The 16,599-nt window shown below is 34.8% G+C and overlaps 1 non-coding gene across 1 annotated transcript; it reads left to right on the top strand.

The window, feature by feature from the left end:
• Positions 1–14,901: 14,901 nt before the first annotated feature.
• On the top strand, positions 14,902–15,008 carry LOC139865104 (small nucleolar RNA R71). Its single transcript, XR_011764631.1, has one exon. It is a non-coding gene; the product is annotated as a small nucleolar RNA R71 (small nucleolar RNA).
• The last annotated feature ends 1,591 nt before the right edge of the window (positions 15,009–16,599 follow it).

Raw genomic sequence — 16,599 nt, 5'->3', positions numbered from 1 at the left:
ATTTCGTATCAAAAATGGGGTTCTTTGTTATCAGGTCATCATTAGGTGTTACTTCATCTTCCCCACATTTAGGCATTTTATTATTGTTAAGCACTACCGTTGGAGTTGGTAAAACAACATGGTTCTTACCAATCGTTTTTGTTGATTCAACGGTTTTGGTTGATGGAGATTTAGACTTTCGACTCACAAAGGTGATCGATTTTTCATCATTACTAAGTGTCAATCTACCTTCTCTTACATCAAATAACACCCCGGTAGATGCTAAGAATGGTCGACCTAAAATTAGAGGAATGTTTGGGTCCTCTTCTATGTCAATGACAATAATTTCGACTAGAAAGGTTAAATTACCCACTTGAACGGGTAGGTTGTCAGCAATTCCAACTGAGTGCCTAATGGTTTGATCAAAGAGTCGAACACTCATTTTCATTGGACTTAACTCACCTACTCCTAATCTCTTATATAATGAAAGAGGCATAACACTCACACTCGCACCTAAATCTGCTAGTGCATCATACATGACACAATCACTAAGTAGACAAGGAACAATAAATTCACCCGGATCACCCACCCTGGGTGGAGGTTTTGGTGGAACTGTCTTCACCGGGTTTACTTTTACGGTTTTTATTTCTTGTACTTTCTTATTCTTCTTCTTCTTTCCAGAGGTATCACAAACTTTATTACCTATCACTTGAAATGTCCCGTTCTTATTGATTAAAAACGTTCCATATTAATTGATTTCGTTGCGAGGTTTTGACCTCTATATGAGACGTTTTTCAAAGACTGCATTCATTTTTAAACAAACCATAACCTTTATTTCATCAATAAAGGTTTAAAAAGCTTTACGTAGATTATCAAATAATGATAATCTAATATATCTTGTTTACACACGACCATTACATAATGGTTTACAATACAAATATGTTACAACAAAATAAGTTTCTTGAATGCAGTTTTTACACAATATCATACAAGCATGGACTCCAAATCTTGTCCTTATTTAAGTATGCGATAGCGGAAGCTCTTAATAATCACCTGAGAATAAACATGCTTAAAACGTCAACAAAAATGTTGGTGAGTTATAGGTTTAACCTATATATATATCAAATCGTAACAATAGACCACAAGATTTCATATTTCAATACACATCCCATACATAGAGATAAAAATCATTCATATGGTGAACACCTGGTAACCGACAATAACAAGATGCATATATAAGAATATCCCCATCATTCCGGGACACCCTTCGGATATGATATAAATTTCGAAGTACTAAAGCATCCAGTACTTTGGATGGGGTTTGTTAGGCCCAATAGATCTATCTTTAGGATTCGCGTCAATTAGGGTGTCTGTTCCCTAATTCTTAGATTACCAGACTTAATAAAAAGGGGCATATTCGATTTCGATAATTCAACCATAGAATGTAGTTTCACGTACTTGTGTCTATTTTGTAAATCATTTATAAAACCTGCATGTATTCTCATCCCAAAAATATTAGATTTTAAAAGTGGGACTATAACTCACTTTCACAGATTTTTACTTCGTCGGGAAGTAAGACTTGGCCACTGGTTGATTCACGAACCTATAACAATATATACATATATATCAAAGTATGTTCAAAATATATTTACAACACTTTTAATATCTTTTGATGTTTTAAGTTTATTAAGTCAGCTGTCCTCGTTAGTAACCTACAACTAGTTGTCCACAGTTAGATGTACAGAAATAAATCGATAAATATTATCTTGAATCAATCCACGACCCAGTGTATACGTATCTCAGTATTGATCACAACTCAAACTATATATATTTTGGAATCAACCTCAACCCTGTATAGCTAACTCCAACATTCACATATAGAGTGTCTATGGTTGTTCCGAAATATATATAGATGTGTCGACATGATAGGTCGAAACATTGTATACGTGTCTATGGTATCTCAAGATTACATAATATACAATACAAGTTGATTAAGTTATGGTTGGAATAGATTTGTTACCAATTTTCACGTAGCTAAAATGAGAAAAATTATCCAATCTTGTTTTACCCATAACTTCTTCATTTTAAATCCGTTTTGAGTGAATCAAATTGCTATGGTTTCATATTGAACTATATTTTATGAATCTAAACAGAAAAAGTATAGGTTTATAGTCGGAAAAATAAGTTACAAGTCGTTTTTGTAAAGGTAGTCATTTCAGTCGAAAGAACGACGTCTAGATGACCATTTTAGAAAACATACTTCCACTTTGAGTTTAACCATAATTTTTGGATATAGTTTCATGTTCATAATAAAAATCATTTTCTCAGAATAACAACTTTTAAATCAAAGTTTATCATAGTTTTTAATTAACTAACCCAAAACAGCCCGCGGTGTTACTACGACGGCGTAAATCCGGTTTTACGGTGTTTTTCGTGTTTCCAGGTTTTAAATCATTAAGTTAGCATATCATATAGATATAGAACATGTGTTTAGTTGATTTTAAAAGTCAAGTTAGAAGGATTAACTTTTGTTTGCGAACAAGTTTAGAATTAACTAAACTATGTTCTAGTGATTACAAGTTTAAACCTTCGAATAAGATAGTTTTATATGTATGAATCGAATGATGTTATGAACATCATTACTACCTTAATTTCCTTGGATAAACCTACTGGAAAAGAGAAAAATGGATCTAGCTTCAATGGATCCTTGGATGGCTCAAAGTTCTTGAAGCAAAATCATGACACGAAAACAAGTTCAAGTAAGATCATCACTTGAAATAAGATTGTTATAGTTATAGAAATTGAACCAAAGTTTGAATATGATTATTACCTTGTATTAGAATGATAACCTACTGTAAGAAACAAAGATTTCTTGAGGTTGGATGATCACCTTACAAGATTGGAAGTGAGCTAGCAAACTTGAAAGTATTCTTGATTTTATGAAACTAGAACTTTTGGAATTTATGAAGAACACTTAGAACTTGAAGATAGAACTTGAGAGAGTTCAATTAGATGAAGAAAATTGAAGAATGAAAGTGTTTGTAGGTGTTTTTGGTCGTTGGTGTATGGATTAGATATAAAGGATATGTAATTTTGTTTTCATGTAAATAAGTCATGAATGATTACTCATATTTTTGTAATCTTATGAGATATTTCATGCTAGTTGCCAAATGATGGTTCCCACATGTGTTAGGTGACTCACATGGGCTGCTAAGAGCTGATCATTGGAGTGTATATACTAATAGTACATACATCTAAAAGCTGTGTATTGTACGAGTACGAATACGGGTGCATACGAGTAGAATTGTTGATGAAACTGAACGAGGATGTAATTGTAAGCATTTTTGTTAAGTAGAAGTATTTTGATAAGTGTATTGAAGTCTTTCAAAAGTATATAAATACATATTAAAACACTACATGTATATACATTTTAACTGATTCGTTAAGTCATCGTTAGTCGTTACATGTAAATGTTGTTTTGAAACCTTTAGGTTAACGATCTTGTTAAATGTTGTTAATCCAATGTTTATAATATCAAAAGAGATTTTAAATTATTATATTATCATGATATCATGATGTACGAATATCTCTTAATATGATATATATACATTAAATGTCGTTACAACGATAATCGTTACATATATGTCTCGTTTCAAAATCATTAAGTTAGTAGTCTTGTTTTTACATAGTTAATATACTTAATGATATGTTTAATTATCATAATATAATGTTAACTATATATATAACCATATATATGTCATCATATAGTTTTTACAAGTTTTAACGTTCGTGAATCACCGGTCAACTTGGGTGGTCAATTGTCTATATGAAACCTATTTCAATTAATCAAGTCTTAACAAGTTTGATTGCTTAACATGTTGGAAACATTTAATCATGTAAATATCAATCTCAATTAATATATATAAACATGGAAAAGTTCGGGTCACTACAGTACCTACCCGTTAAATAAATTTCGTCCCGAAATTTTAAGCTGTTGAAGGTGTTGACGAATCTTCTGGAAATAGATGCGGGTATTTCTTCTTCATCTGATCTTCACGCTCCCAGGTGAACTCGGGTCCTCTACGAGCATTCCATCGAACCTTAACAATTGGTATCTTGTTTTGCTTAAGTCTTTTAACCTCACGATCCATTATTTCGACGGGTTCTTCGATGAATTGGAGTTTTTCGTTGATTTGGATTTCATCTAACGGAATAGTGAGATCTTCTTTAGCAAAACATTTCTTCAAATTCGAGACGTGGAAAGTGTTATGTACAGCCGCGAGTTGTTGAGGTAACTCAAGTCGGTAAGCTACTGGTCCGACACGATCAATAATCTTGAATGGTCCAATATACCTTGGATTTAATTTCCCTCGTTTACCAAATCGAACAACGCCTTTCCAAGGTGAAACTTTAAGCATGACCATCTCTCCAATTTCAAATTCTATATCTTTTCTTTTAATGTCAGCGTAGCTCTTTTGTCGACTTTGGGCGGTTTTCAACCGTTGTTGAATTTGGATGATCTTCTCGGTAGTTTCTTGTATAATCTCCGGACCCGTAATCTGTCTATCCCCCACCTCACTCCAACAAATCGGAGACCTGCACTTTCTACCATAAAGTGCTTCAAACGGCGCCATCTCAATGCTTGAATGGTAGCTGTTGTTGTAGGAAAATTCTGCTAACGGTAGATGTCGATCCCAACTGTTTCCGAAATCAATAACACATGCTCGTAGCATGTCTTCAAGTGTTTGTATCGTCCTTTCGCTCTGCCCATCAGTTTGTGGATGATAGGCAGTACTCATGTCTAGACGAGTTCCTAATGCTTGCTGTAATGTCTGCCAGAATCTTGAAATAAATCTGCCATCCCTATCAGAGATAATAGAGATTGGTATTCCATGTCTGGAGACGACTTCCTTCAAATACAGTCGTGCTAACTTCTCCATCTTGTCATCTTCTCTTATTGGTAGGAAGTGTGCTGATTTGGTGAGACGATCAACTATTACCCAAATAGTATCAAAACCACTTGCAGTCCTTGGCAATTTAGTGATGAAATCCATGGTAATGTTTTCCCATTTCCATTCCGGGATCTCGGGTTGTTGAAGTAGACCTGATGGTTTCTGATGCTCAGCTTTGACCTTAGAACACGTCAAACATTCTCCTACGTATTTAGCAACATCGGCTTTCATACCCGGCCACCAAAAATGTTTCTTGAGATCCTTGTACATCTTCCCCGTTCCAGGATGTATTGAGTATCTGGTTTTATGAGCTTCTCTAAGTACCATTTCTCTCATATCTCCAAATTTTGGTACCCAAATCCTTTCAGCCCTATACCGGGTTCCGTCTTCCCGAATATTAAGATGTTTCTCCGATCCTTTGGGTATTTCATCCTTTAAATTTCCCTCTTTTAAAACTCCTTGTTGCGCCTCCTTTATTTGAGTAGTAATGTTATTATGAATCATTATATTCATAGATTTTACTCGAATGGGTTCTCTATCCTTCCTGCTCAAGGCATCGGCTACCACATTTGCCTTCCCTGGGTGGTAACGAATCTCAAAATCGTAATCATTCAATAATTCAATCCACCTACGCTGCCTCATATTAAGTTGTTTCTGATTAAATATGTGTTGAAGACTTTTGTGGTCGGTATATATAATACTTTTGACCCCATATAAGTAGTGCCTCCAAGTCTTTAATGCAAAAACAACCGCGCCTAATTCCAAATCATGCGTCGTATAATTTTGTTCGTGAATCTTCAATTGTCTAGACGCATAAGCAATCACCTTCGTTCGTTGCATTAATACACAACCGAGACCTTGCTTTGATGCATCACAATAAATCACAAAATCATCATTCCCTTCAGGCAATGACAATATAGGTGCCGTAGTTAGCTTTTTCTTCAATAACTGAAACGCTTTCTCTTGTTCATCATTCCATTCAAATTTCTTCCCTTTATGCGTTAATGCAGTCAAGGGTTTTGCTATTCTGGAAAAGTCTTGGATGAACCTTCTGTAGTAACCAGCTAGTCCTAAAAACTGGCGTATGTGTTTCGGAGTTTTCGGGGTTTCCCACTTTTCAACAGTTTCTATCTTTGCCGGATCCACCTTAATACCTTCTTTGTTCACTATGTGACCGAGGAATTGAACTTCTTCCAACCAAAATGCACACTTTGAAAACTTAGCGTACAATTCTTCCTTCCTCAATACTTCTAACACTTTTCTCAAATGTTCACCGTGTTCTTGGTCATTCTTTGAGTAAATAAGTATGTCATCAATGAAAACAATGACAAACTTGTCAAGGTATGGTCCACACACTCGGTTCATAAGGTCCATGAACACAGCTGGTGCATTAGTTAAACCAAACGGCATGACCATAAACTCGTAATGACCGTAACGTGTTCTGAAAGCAGTCTTTGGAATATCATCTTCTTTCACCCGCATTTGATGATACCCGGAACGTAAGTCAATCTTTGAATAAACAGACGAGCCTTGTAGTTGATCAAATAAGTCGTCGATTCTCGGTAGTGGGTAGCGGTTCTTGATGGTAAGTTTGTTCAACTCTCGGTAGTCGATACACAACCTGAATGTACCATCTTTCTTTTTGACAAACAAAACAGGAGCTCCCCACGGTGATGTGCTTGGTCGAATGAAACCACGCTCTAAAAGTTCTTGTAATTGGCTTTGCAGTTCTTTCATCTCGCTGGGTGCGAGTCTGTAAGGAGCACGAGCTATTGGTGCAGCTCCTGGTACAAGATCTATTTGAAATTCAACGGATCGATGTGGGGGTAATCCCGGTAATTCTTTCGGAAATACATCGGGAAATTCTTTTGCAATGGGAACATCATTGATGCTCTTTTCTTCAGTTTGTACTTTCTCGACGTGTGTTAGAACAGCATAGCAACCTTTTCTTATTAGTTTTTGTGCCTTCAAATTACTAATAAGATGTAGCTTCGTGTTGCCCTTTTCTCCGTACACCATTAAGGGTTTTCCTTTTTCTCGTATAATGCGAATTGCATTTTTGTAACAAACGATCTCCGCTTTCACTTCTTTCAACCAGTCCATACCGATTATCACATCAAAACTCCCTAACTCTACTGGTATCAAATCAATCTTAAATGTTTCGCTAACCAGTTTAATTTCTCGATTCCGACATATATTATCTGCTGAAATTAATTTACCATTTGCTAATTCGAGTAAAAATTTACTATCCAAAGGCGTCAATGGACAACTTAATTTAGCACAAAAATCTCTACTCATATAGCTTCTATCCGCACCCGAATCAAATAAAACGTAAGCAGATTTATTGTCAATAAGAAACGTACCCGTAACAAGCTCCGGGTCTTCCTGTGCCTCTGCCGCATTAATATTGAAAACTCTTCCACGGCCTTGTCCATTCGTATTCTCCTGGTTCGGGCAATTTCTAATAATGTGGCCCGGTTTTCCACATTTATAACAAACTACATTGGCATAACTTGCTCCGACACTACTTGCTCCGCCATTACTCGTTCCGACACCATTTGTTCCTTTCGTTCTATTAACCCCTGGTCCGTAGACCTCACACTTCGCCGCGCTATGACCATTTCTTTTACACTTGTTGCAAAATTTGGTGCAGAACCCCGAGTGATTCTTTTCACACCTTTGGCATAGTTGCTTCTGATTGTTGTTGTTGTTGCGGTTATTATTGTTGTTGGGATAATTGTTGTAGTTGCTGTTGTTGTTGTTGTTGTTGTTGTTGTTGTTGGGCCGTTTGTTGTAGTTGCGATTGATGTTGCGATTGTTGGGATAATTGTTGCGATTATTGTTGTAATTGCTGTTGTTGTTGTATTGGTGATTCTTATCACCGTTTTCCTCCCACTTTCTTTTGACTTGCTTCACAGTGGCCTCTTCAGCAGTCTGTTCTTTAATTCTTTCTTCAATTTGGTTCACGAGTTTGTGAGCCATTCTACATGCCTGTTGTATGGAGGCGGGCTCGTGTGAACTTATATCTTCTTGGATTCTTTCCGGTAATCCTTTCACAAACGCGTCGATCTTCTCTTCCTCATCTTCGAATGCTCCCGGACACAATAGGCACAATTCTGTGAATCGTCTTTCGTACGTGGTAATATCAAATCCTTGGGTTCGTAACCCTCTAAGTTCTGTCTTGAGCTTATTGACCTCGGTTCTGGGACGGTACTTCTCGTTCATCAAGTGCTTGAATGCTGACCACGGTAGTGCGTACGCATCATCTTGTCCCACTTGCTCTAGATAGGTATTCCACCATGTTAACGCAGAACCTGTGAAGGTATGCGTAGCGTACTTCACTTTGTCCTCTTCAGTACACTTACTTATGGCAAACACCTATTCAACCTTCTCGGTCCACCGTTTCAATCCGATCGGTCCTTCGGTTCCATCAAATTCCAGAGGTTTGCAGGCAGTGAATTCTTTGTAGGTGCATCCTACACGATTTCCTGTACTGCTAGATCCAAGGTTATTATTGGTATGTAGCGCAGCCTGTACTGCGGCTATGTTTGAAGCTAGAAAAGTACGGAATTCCTCTTCATTCATATTCACGGTGTGTCGAGTAGTCGGTGCCATTTCCTTCAAAATAGTTAAATGGAACAAGTTATTCATACAGAATATTAAGAGTAGTTAATAGTATTTCGTAGCATAATATGAACTCATTTATAAAAGCTTTTTCTTCATATTAGCGTTTTATAAGTTTAAATTCGGGTAGTACCTACCCGTTAAGTTCATACTTAGTAGCTAATATACAATTCAACTACTACAATTCTATATGAAAAACTGATTATAATAATATTTCGCGTTCAAACTTTTATACAATATTTTACAAACTTACAATACCGCTTATTTTACATAAAGCATGAAATATAGCACACAATAACTTTGATACAAGATAGTTGTGAAGACAATTCTAGCTAGTACACAAGTCGTTCAGCAAAGGCAATAAATACACATAATTCATACGTCCAGAAACAAGTCATGCATTCTGGTTTTACTAGGACTACTTCCCATCCTTGGTCTTGTGCAACATAACCGTTATGGCCGTTGATAAGACAGCGTGTTGTAACGTCATCAAAGGGACGAGGGTTACGTAATGTCCAACAGTCCCGTAATAATCTAAAAACCTCATTTCTTACCCCAATTACCGACTCCGTCACTTGTGGAAACGTTTTGTTTAATAGTTGTAGCCCGATGTTCTTGTTCTCACTTTGGTGAGAAGCGAACATTACTAATCCGTAAGCATAACATGCTTCTTTATGTTGCATGTTAGCCGCTTTTTCTAAATCACGAAGTCCAATATTCGGATATATTGAGTCAAAATAATTTCTTAACCCGTTGCGTAAAATAGCATTTGGGTTCCCCGCAATATATGCGTCAAAGTAAACACATCGTAACTTATGGGTTTCCCAATGTGATATCCCCCATCTTTCAAACGAAAGTCTCTTATAAACCAAGACATTCTTGGAACGTTCTTCGAATGTCTTACAAACTGATCTCGCCTTAAATAGTTGTGCCGAAGAATTCTGGCCGACTCTAGACAAGATTTCATCAATCATGTCTCCGGGTAGGTCTCTTAAAATATTGGGTTGTCTATCCATTTTGTATTTTTAAACTGTAAAATAGACAAGAGTTAGATTCATAAAAAAAAATACTTATTAATACAAGCAATTTTTACATATATCATAAAGCATAAGAACACTATATTCCATATATTACACCACATGAATACAACTATCTTATTCCGACTCGCTCGTTTCTTCTTCTTCGGTTTTGGTTCGTTTTGCCAAGTTTCTAGGGATATATGATGTTCCCCTAATACGAACCGTCGTTGTCCACATTGGTTTAGAAAAACCTGGTGGTTTAGAGGTTCCCGGGTCATTGTTACAACTTAAGGACTTCGGGGGTTGACGATACATATAAAGTTCATCGGGGTTGGAATTAGATTTCTCTATTTTTATGCCCTTTCCCTTATTATTTTCTTTTGCCTTTTTAAATTCAGTTGGGGTAATTTCTATAACATCATCGGAATTCTCGTCGGAATCCGATTCATCGGAGAATTGGTAATCCTCCCAATATTTTGCTTCCTTGGCAGAAACACCATTGACCATAATTAACTTTGGTCGGTTGGTTGAGGATTTTCTTTTACTTAACCGTTTTATTATTTCCCCCACCGGTTCTATTTCTTCATCCGGTTCCGATTCTTCTTCCGGTTCCGATTCTTCTTCCGGTTCCGACTCTTCTTCCGGTTCCTCTTCGGGAACTTGTGAATCAGTCCACAAATTATTCCAATTTACATTTGTCTCTTCATTATTATTAGGTGAGTCAATGGGACTTGTTCTAGAGGTAGACATCTATCACATAATATCAAACACGTTAAGAGATTAATATATCACATAATATTCATATGTTAAAAATATATAGTTTCCAACAAAAATGTTAAGCAATCATTTTTAAAGAAAACACGGTCGAAGTCCAGACTCACTAATGCATCCTAACAAACTCGATAAGACACACTAATGCAAATTTTCTGGTTCTCTAAGACCAACGCTCTGATACCAACTGAAATGTCCCGTTCTTATTGATTAAAAACGTTCCATATTAATTGATTTCGTTGCGAGGTTTTGACCTCTATATGAGACGTTTCTCAAAGACTGCATTCATTTTTAAACAAACCATAACCTTTATTTCATCAATAAAGGTTTAAAAAGCTTTACGTAGATTATCAAATAATGATAATCTAATATATCCTGTTTACACACGACCATTACATAATGGTTTACAATACAAATATGTTACAACAAAATAAGTTTCTTGAATGCAGTTTTTACACAATATCATACAAGCATGGACTCCAAATCTTGTCCTTATTTAAGTATGCGACAGCGGAAGCTCTTAATAATCACCTGAGAATAAACATGCTTAAAACGTCAACAAAAATGTTGGTGAGTTATAGGTTTAACCTATATATATATCAAATCGTAACAATAGACCACAAGATTTCATATTTCAATACACATCCCATACATAGAGATAAAAATCATTCATATGGTGAACACCTGGTAACCGACAATAACAAGATGCATATATAAGAATATCCCCATCATTCCGGGACACCCTTCGGATATGATATAAATTTCGAAGTACTAAAGCATCCAGTACTTTGGATGGGGTTTGTTAGGCCCAATAGATCTATCTTTAGGATTCGCGTCAATTAGGGTGTCTGTTCCCTAATTCTTAGATTACCAGACTTAATAAAAAGGGGCATATTTGATTTCGATAATTCAACCATAGAATGTAGTTTCACGTACTTGTGTCTATTTTGTAAATCATTTATAAAACCTGCATGTATTCTCATCCCAAAAATATTAGATTTTAAAAGTGGGACTATAACTCACTTTCACAGATTTTTACTTCGTCGGGAAGTAAGACTTGGCCACTGGTTGATTCACGAACCTATAACAATATATACATATATATCAAAGTATGTTCAAAATATATTTACAACACTTTTAATATCTTTTGATGTTTTAAGTTTATTAAGTCAGCTGTCCTCGTTAGTAACCTACAACTAGTTGTCCACAGTTAGATGTACAGAAATAAATCGATAAATATTATCTTGAATCAATCCACGACCCAGTGTATACGTATCTCAGTATTGATCACAACTCAAACTATATATATTTTGGAATCAACCTCAACCCTGTATAGCTAACTCCAACATTCACATATAGAGTGTCTATGGTTGTTCCGAAATATATATAGATGTGTCGACATGATAGGTCGAAACATTGTATACGTGTCTATGGTATCTCAAGATTACATAATATACAATACAAGTTGATTAAGTTATGGTTGGAATAGATTTGTTACCAATTTTCACGTAGCTAAAATGAGAAAAATTATCCAATCTTGTTTTACCCATAACTTCTTCATTTTAAATCCGTTTTGAGTGAATCAAATTGCTATGGTTTCATATTGAACTCTATTTTATGAATCTAAACAGAAAAAGTATAGGTTTATAGTCGGAAAAATAAGTTACAAGTCGTTTTTGTAAAGGTAGTCATTTCAGTCGAAAGAACGACGTCTAGATGACCATTTTAGAAAACATACTTCCACTTTGAGTTTAACCATAATTTTTGGATATAGTTTCATGTTCATAATAAAAATCATTTTCTCAGAATAACAACTTTTAAATCAAAGTTTATCATAGTTTTTAATTAACTAACCCAAAACAGCCCGCGGTGTTACTACGACGGCGTAAATCCGGTTTTACGGTGTTTTTCGTGTTTCCAGGTTTTAAATCATTAAGTTAGCATATCATATAGATATAGAACATGTGTTTAGTTGATTTTAAAAGTCAAGTTAGAAGGATTAACTTTTGTTTGCGAACAAGTTTAGAATTAACTAAACTATGTTCTAGTGATTACAAGTTTAAACCTTCGAATAAGATAGTTTTATATGTATGAATCGAATGATGTTATGAACATCATTACTACCTTAATTTCCTTGGATAAACCTACTGGAAAAGAGAAAAATGGATCTAGCTTCAATGGATCCTTGGATGGCTCAAAGTTCTTGAAGCAAAATCATGACACGAAAACAAGTTCAAGTAAGATCATCACTTGAAATAAGATTGTTATAGTTATAGAAATTGAACCAAAGTTTGAATATGATTATTACCTTGTATTAGAATGATAACCTACTGTAAGAAACAAAGATTTCTTGAGGTTGGATGATCACCTTACAAGATTGGAAGTGAGCTAGCAAACTTGAAAGTATTCTTGATTTTATGAAACTAGAACTTTTGGAATTTATGAAGAACACTTAGAACTTGAAGATAGAACTTGAGAGAGTTCAATTAGATGAAGAAAATTGAAGAATGAAAGTGTTTGTAGGTGTTTTTGGTCGTTGGTGTATGGATTAGATATAAAGGATATGTAATTTTGTTTTCATGTAAATAAGTCATGAATGATTACTCATATTTTTGTAATCTTATGAGATATTTCATGCTAGTTGCCAAATGATGGTTCCCACATGTGTTAGGTGACTCACATGGGCTGCTAAGAGCTGATCATTGGAGTGTATATACTAATAGTACATACATCTAAAAGCTGTGTATTGTACGAGTACGAATACGGGTGCATACGAGTAGAATTGTTGATGAAACTGAACGAGGATGTAATTGTAAGCATTTTTGTTAAGTAGAAGTATTTTGATAAGTGTATTGAAGTCTTTCAAAAGTATATAAATACATATTAAAACACTACATGTATATACATTTTAACTGATTCGTTAAGTCATCGTTAGTCGTTACATGTAAATGTTGTTTTGAAACCTTTAGGTTAACGATCTTGTTAAATGTTGTTAATCCAATGTTTATAATATCAAAAGAGATTTTAAATTATTATATTATCATGATATTATGATGTACGAATATCTCTTAATATGATATATATACATTAAATGTCGTTACAACGATAATCGTTACATATATGTCTCGTTTCAAAATCATTAAGTTAGTAGTCTTGTTTTTACATATGTAGTTCATTGTTAATATACTTAATGATATGTTTAATTATCATAATATAATGTTAACTATATATATAACCATATATATGTCATCATATAGTTTTTACAAGTTTTAACGTTCGTGAATCACCGGTCAACTTGGGTGGTCAATTGTCTATATGAAACCTATTTCAATTAATCAAGTCTTAACAAGTTTGATTGCTTAACATGTTGGAAACATTTAATCATGTAAATATCAATCTCAATTAATATATATAAACATGGAAAAGTTCGGGTCACTACATCACTTGCTCATACTCAACTCCTTTTCTTGGAAACGGGATGGGTGGTCTGTATGGTGCCACCACTGGCTTTACATACTCGGGTGGTGGTGGTGTTGTAACTTCTTCATTGTTATTCACATCTAAAACCTTCCCATCTTCTGGAGCTGGTTTTTCAGAATTTGTTGACACCATATTAACATTCTCATTATGAGGATTTACTTTAGTATTACTCGGTAGCTTTCCTTGTTCCCTCTCACTCATCATGCTAGCAAGAGTACCTACGTGTTTTTCTAGATTTAAAATGGAAGCTTGTTGAGTTCTTAATGATTGATCAAACCTCTCATTTGTTTGGGTTTGAGATGTAATAAATTATGTTTGAGATTCCATTGGTTTTACCATCATTTCTTCTAGATTTGACTTTTTCTCTTCGGTTTGTTGTGGTGGTTTATATAAGCCAGGTCTTTGTTGATTGAAAGTGTTGTTTTGAGTTGGTTGGTTATTCGGACCTTGTTGGTTGTACGAGTTATTGTTGGGTCCATTTGGATTGTAAAGAATGTTTTTATTTCGATTAAAGTTTGGCCTTGGCGGTTTGTTGATTGAAAGTGTTGTTTTGAGTTGGTTGGTTATTCGGACCTTGTTGGTTGTACGAGTTATTGTTGGGTCCATTGGGTTGTAAAGAATGTTTTGATTTCGATTAAAGTTTAGCCTTGGCGGTTGATAATTATTTTGATAATTATTTCCAGGCCTTTGGTTCATATAGGAAACGTTCTCTCGTTCTTCCATCGTTTGTTCAATGTGACAATCTTTCGTTAAGTGTGGTCCACCGCATTACTCACAATTGATTCGTATTGCGTGAATATCTTTATTCATCTTTTCCATTCGTCTCTCGAAAGCATCTATTTTTGCGGAAACGGAATCAAAGTCATGGCTAGAATCGGCTCTAGCTGCTTTAGATGAACGAAAGATATCTTTTTTCTTGGTGCCGCTCATGTGAGTGGGAGGCTGTGTTATCAATAATTTTGTGAGCTTTAGTTGCGGTTTTCTTCATAATGGAACCACCAGCTGTTATGTCGATGTCTTTTCGTGTAGCAACGTTGCATCCTTGGTAGAATATTTATACTATTTGATAAGTGTCTAAACCGTGCTGAGGACATCCTCTCAACAACTTTCCGAATCTTGTCCATGCCTCATATAATGTTTCATTTTGCTTTTGCGTGAACGTAACAATTTCTCCTTGAAGTCTCACGGATTTAGATGCCGGAAAGAATTGTTTAAGAAAATTTTCAACTAAGACATCCCATGTATCAATCGCCCCTTCAGGTAACGATTCTAACCAATCTTTGGCTTCTCCCTTTAAAGTCCAGGGAAATAACATGAGATAGATCTGTTCATCCTCCACTTCTGGGATTTTGAATAGAGTACAGATCCTATTAAAGGTACGAAGATGTTCATTTAGATCTTCCTTCGGCGCACCACTAAATTGGCATTGATTAGTTACCATATGTAGGATTTGTCCTTTGATTTCATAATCTGGCGAATTAATGTCTGGCTTAATAATGGCGTGACCTTGGCCCGTGCGTGTGGCTCTCATTCGATCTTCCATACTTAGAGGTTCAGTTACTTCCATTATTGAATTTGTTGAATACGAATCACTAGAGGATTCTGATTTAACGGTTTGTAGTTCAGGAGGAATGATTAGTGTTTCAGGATCTTGGAATTGTCCTTGAATATCCTCCGGGTTTTCAATTTTGAAGTCGGGTATAAAAGATGGATTATCGGAAATTTGAGTTGGAGTACTTGTTCGACTTGACGATGATTCTAAAGAAAAATCAATGGCGATAATATTGGCTAGATGTCTTGATCTGGTTACAGGTAGTGAACGTATGAAAGGTGGTGAACGTTTTGCTCGGTGCATTCACTGAATATCCTATTAGTTATAAAAGATAAAAATTATATAAGTTATCAAATTAATAGACTTTTCTGATTTTGCCCACGTTTCGAATAGCCAATAGATGCAGCAGGTAGCCAGAACCCTTTAAATCAGAAGCCCACAACTCGCCACTAACAAATCCAACTATTACTACGAACCAGAAAATTTTGGATGTCTATTAATTTAACTGCTTAAAATAATTTTTTTGTCGAAATTTTGAAATAAAAATCTATGTCCTAAAAACTAGAGTGTCGAGAAATAAGAAAGAAAAAGAGTGCGTCGGAAAACGTCGAAAAATAAAAGGTCGAAAAATAAGAGTCGAAAAATAAAAGTCTAAAAATTAAATATTAAAAGTTGCGTCTAAAGGAATTAAAGCTTAAAAGGAATTCTATATCCAAAACGGCAATAACTTAAAATGTACTAAAATCTTAAAACGGTGTCGCAAAATTCTAAAGCACCTAAATCTTAGTCTAAACAAAAAGCACTTAAGGGATTTTACGGCAAAGCCTAAAAATCTAGAAATAAAAAATAACTACGGCAAAATACTAGACTTAAAACTAATTACAAACGATAAAAATACAAATTACAATTAAACAATTAAAAAGATACAAAATTTAAAAATAAAACTAAAGTTATAAAAAAATACAATTTTTATAAATATATTATTTTTATATTTATATTATATAAAAATATTAAACTATATAATTAAAAATAATAATTTAACTTAAAATTACTAATTATTATTAAAACTAAATACTAGTTAATTAATAATAAATAATTAAACCCTAATTAATAAATAATAATAAATATTAATAAACCCTACTGTCATAAATGCGTACCAGGTTTGTGGCCTGTCAGGTCTACTCATGCGACCGCATGATTTTTTAGCGTTGGGGTCATGTGA

Source organism: Rutidosis leptorrhynchoides, chromosome 8 (assembly GCF_046630445.1).
Source record: "Rutidosis leptorrhynchoides isolate AG116_Rl617_1_P2 chromosome 8, CSIRO_AGI_Rlap_v1, whole genome shotgun sequence".
Classification (NCBI taxonomy): domain Eukaryota; kingdom Viridiplantae; phylum Streptophyta; class Magnoliopsida; order Asterales; family Asteraceae; genus Rutidosis; species Rutidosis leptorrhynchoides.
This window is presented reverse-complemented; position numbering and strand designations above follow the sequence as displayed.